Here is a 4,730-nt window from a genome sequence, read left to right as displayed (position 1 = left end):
TCACAGAATGGTACAGTCGCTGCTGCTGAAGTACTTCGAAGCCTTCTCTCACAAAATGTTATGTTCCTGTTGCGAATGCTACTGCTGTTGTTGTCGTTGTTGTTTCGTCTGCTGCTGCTGAGCATGCTTGTTTTTCATATGTCGTCGAAGATCGTGATGCAAAGAATAAACGGTACGACATAGGTTGCAACTAAACATCTTCACTTTTTCTACATGTTGATGAATAGTCTCTTTTCGTTTTCTTTCGAAAGTGCAGCAAGCAATAAGGGTGGTCCGGTCTTTATGGCGACAGAATTTGAAATTGTTGTCTCTCAAGACGAATTAGATTTTATACAAATCGGATCTGGTTATTCTCAGGTAAATTGTTTTTTTTTATACACGATGTCCGCGATATATCCGTTCAAACCCCCTGCCGACCGATTGAAGTATGGGCAGACCCATTATCCTAACAGAAATCGTGTATAATGAACAAGAAGCTCTCAAGAGCCTGAATCGCTCAACTGTATTTCAGAGAAGAAGATTTTTTAATGTTAGCAAACTTGATGAACAAATTGTGTAAAATTGTCTTTAAAGGGCACTAACTCCTTAAGGGATCAATTGACAATATGGTCATATTAACTTTTTTGTAGATCTTACTTTGCTGAACATTATTGCTGTTTACAGTTTATATCTATCTATAATAATATTCAAGATAATAACAAAAAACTGCAAAATTTCCTTAAAACTTCCAATTTAGTGTCAGCAACCCAACAATGGGTTGTTCGATTCGTCTGAAAATTTCAGGGCTAAAAAATCTTGACAAGTCAAACAATTTTACCCCTGTAAGATTTGCTCTAAAAGCTTTAGTTTTTGAGATATAAGCCAAAAACTGCATTTGACCCCTATGTTCTATTTTTAGCCATGGCGGTCATGTTTGTCGATGGATCAAAACTTAGGATACAATTTATAAACTAGATACCCGAAGGAACATTTAGTTAAAGTTTGAAGGTATTTGGCCCAGTATTTTCAGAGGAGAAGATTTTTCAAATTGTTTACGACGACAGACGATGACGACAGACGACGACGGACGCCAAGTGATGGCATAACCTCACATGGGGACCTTCGGGCTCCGGTGAGCTAAAAATGGGGTATTTTGTGTCTTGGGCCATCAAACTTGCCAGTATGTGCAGGTCACTGTTATAATTTTATTAAAACAAAAAAAATGAGTCCAATATCTATCTATATATGCGTGAAAACATTTCTAAAATACAAGCATCCAAATGCGGAAGGGGGGTCTTTACCTTAACTATGCTGCACTTTACTGAACGGTATACAAGCTTTGAATGACAATATATCTCAAATTACTTTAACAAGAAAACTATTCGCGCTTTAAAAATCCCGTGCTATTTACATTTCAAATATCATACTTAATATATTTACGCAATGCGAATTGACCAAACCGAAATATCAAATATTTAAAACACAAACCTGTTTATTTAATATAAACACCAATAGATGACCACTGTGCGGACACACACTCACGTGTGATTGTTAACCTCATTGGTTGATATTTTTGGCGGAAGTACATGTGATACATCCTCATTCTTTCAATATCCAACCTGTGGGAAGGTCGTGCTCCACGTGTTGTCGGCAATGTAACTATATTCTTTAACTTTTACTTACATTTGCCTTGGTGGCAATATAGCCTTGGTGGCTTTAAGACCTTGGTGGTCATTTATATATGCCTTGGTGGCAAAAGACCTAGGTGGTCATTTATATATGCCTTGGTGGCTGTGTTAATAGACCTAGTTGGTCATTTTTATATGCCTTGGTGGCAATAGACCTAGGTGGTCATTTTTATGATTTTTTACATTTGCCTTGATGGCAACAGTGAATTAAAAATACTAGCCTTGGGGGCGTCAAGACCTTGGTGGTCATTTATATTCACCTTGGCGGCTTCTTGATGGAACTAGATGGTAATGTTTGACCTTGGTGGCAAAATGTTTTGGGATTTAGACCTTAGGCAGCAACCGTTTGATTTTCTGGGGGGGGGCTATGTTTTTTTTTTGGAAAAAAAAGTTTGTTTCCAGTTTTTGGAGAAAAAAATAATTTGTTTTTGATTCTGAGAAAAAAAAAAAGTTTGTTTCACCCTCAGCTGCCACTATATGTAATGCTAAAATTGAAAGAAAAAAATTGTTTTCGACTTGTCGCGAAAACAGGCGAAAAAAAAAGTTTGTACAGAAAAAAAAAATATACTGAATAGAATGTTTTTGTTTTCAGATGGTGTTACCTACAGCTTTGACAGGGTGACGAATGAAGAAGTAATATGACATTGCACGATGATTCATGTCAATGAGTTCGAACAACCTTTTTAAAAGGAAAGGATTTTTTCTAATCAGAATATGGTGAGAACAAATTGCAATTGAAGTAATGTTTTGATTTCTGAAAATAGGAAAATAATGAATGGGGAAATATTGATACTACACTAAATTATGTATGTCTGTGTTGAGAAAGGCAGAAGATGCTAATATGGCACGGTACTAAAAAAAATCTGTGATGGAAGCGGCTTTATGTTCAAATGAACCTATTTAAAAGTAATGTATGGCAAGCCGTTCTCGTCAAAACTATATGTTTAAACCATTTTTCGAAAAATTTACACACTGAGAATTACAACAAAGCACACCGAGATTTAAAAACTTCAAAACGCACATTGAGAATTGAGAATTACACACTGAGAATTGAAAATTACACACTGAGAATTAAAAATTACACACTGAGATTTCATAAAGACGCACTGAGATTACAAAAATGAAAAACGCACACTGAGAATTGAAAATTACACACTGAGAATTGAAAATTACACACTGAGATTTCAAAAAGACACACTGAGAATAAATAAACTGAAAACACACACTGAGAATTTGAAATTACACACTGAGAATTTAAAATTACACACTGAGAATTTAAAATTGCACACTGAGATTTGTGCGCACTTTTTATGCGCACATATCTAATTAGTATACTTAATCTGAATCTATTACAAGCTTAAAACAACAAGGGGACAAAACTCGTTAGTCCTTCGATTTGGTTCCAAATTATCAATTAAAAAAACTTTAGAAATACAAGAACAAGAAAAATACCCACTTACTCTTATTACAAAATATAACCAAATGGTGAAAAACTTTATTAAAATTATAAGAAAACATTGGAACAATCTGCAAAAGAATGCAGTGAAATTTTTACTCAAGTGTCTATTATAGCATATAAACGTAACAAAAATATAAAAGATTAACTAGCGAAATCAGGGAAACAGTTGGAAGACTTTGAAAGGGGAAACATGTTTAATTACTAGTAGTAATGATCTGAATTATAGGCAACAAACTTATGAATATGAGCGATGTTAAGTCTTGAAATTTACTACGAATGTTGGTTGAAGGAATCGCATTTCATTATAATGACAAGAGTTCTTGAGATCAAGATATAAATCTGTTGAATTATTCATCTCATGAATATTCATTAGTAATTTGCATATTAATCTCGGTGCGTATTTTTGAAATCTCAGTGTGTAATTAACAATTCTCAGTGTGTGTTTTTCAAATGATTTCATCTCAGTGTGTCTTTTTAAAATCTCAGTCTGTAATTTTGAATTCTCAGTGTGTGTTTTTTATTTTTTTAAATCTCAGTGTGTAATTTCGATTTCTCAGTGTGTTATTTTAGGTTTTTAATTCTCAGTGTGTATTTTTTTCGAAAAAAGGGTTTCAACATAGTTTTGACGAGAACGGCTTGCCATAGTAATGCTAATAATTTTTCCGTAATTTCATGATGTTTTCTATTGGATGTGTATTTAATTTCATTGATGTGTTGAAATATGTCACAAAAATCTTTTTGTCATGGGAGATTAAATAATGGTTGCAATATTTTTGTTTTGTTTTGTTTTATCTAAAATAATAAATAAATATAATGTTGAATGATTTTGTATACTAGTACAAATGTATACTTAAATTTTATGTATGGTTAAATTTTTAATTTAAATTTCTTTGTCTACAGTTCGAGTGACACTGATTCCCTAGTGGTTTTCCACGCGGATTGTAGGCAAAGGGATTTTTCCTTTTCAAAGTGTGACTAATGCTGTCTTTAGTACAAATAAACAATTTGTTATTGGTTAATATATTTTCAGCAGACATGTGAAGAATCGAGTGGAAATACAATTGTCAATGTTCCTGATTATGAAGTAAAGAGTGTGTTTGATTCAACAACAGTAAAGACAGAGACAAGCCAGCATAGTTTACACTTGGAGGTTAAGTCCCTTTGCTTACAAGCTTTCCACATGCTGAAGATGTTATTAGAATAATGACAATGTTCATTTTGATATGAGTTCATTGCCTTAACTCAACTTTTAAAAGTCCGTATGTGGTCAAATTCATGAGAATTTATTGAATTATGAACGATTTATAAAGAACTGTTTACATGCATCTTTAAATGTTTAGAAGTGTTTTAAAGTAATTTTAAAAGGAATAATATTTAATAAAAGTGTTGAATTTGTTTTGAGTATTGGGAATACTATTCCTTAAGGGAAAGCCTTTTGCTAGTGGTGTATTTTGAGATTGGCCTGCAAATATGCTGTATGGACTATAGAGTTTTCTATGCCCATAACTTAACATGAACTGGATGCAAGATTATATCAATCACTGAGGATATGTGTATTACATAACAGAAACACGTGTATGCTCAACTTTAATAAATACATTTAT

The 4,730-nt window shown here is 33.1% G+C and overlaps 1 long non-coding RNA gene across 1 annotated transcript; it reads left to right on the top strand.

Annotated features, from left to right (window-relative positions):
- The first annotated feature begins 2,246 nt into the window (after nt 1-2,246).
- On the top strand, nt 2,247-4,522 carry LOC143062257 (uncharacterized). Its single transcript, XR_012974645.1, has 2 exons — nt 2,247-2,384; nt 4,157-4,522. It is a non-coding gene; the product is annotated as an uncharacterized LOC143062257 (long non-coding RNA).
- The last annotated feature ends 208 nt before the right edge of the window (nt 4,523-4,730 follow it).

Source organism: Mytilus galloprovincialis, chromosome 2 (assembly GCF_965363235.1).
Source record: "Mytilus galloprovincialis chromosome 2, xbMytGall1.hap1.1, whole genome shotgun sequence".
Taxonomy (NCBI): domain Eukaryota; kingdom Metazoa; phylum Mollusca; class Bivalvia; order Mytilida; family Mytilidae; genus Mytilus; species Mytilus galloprovincialis.
Note: the sequence above shows the minus strand (reverse complement) of the source record. Positions and strands in the feature narration are given on the sequence as shown.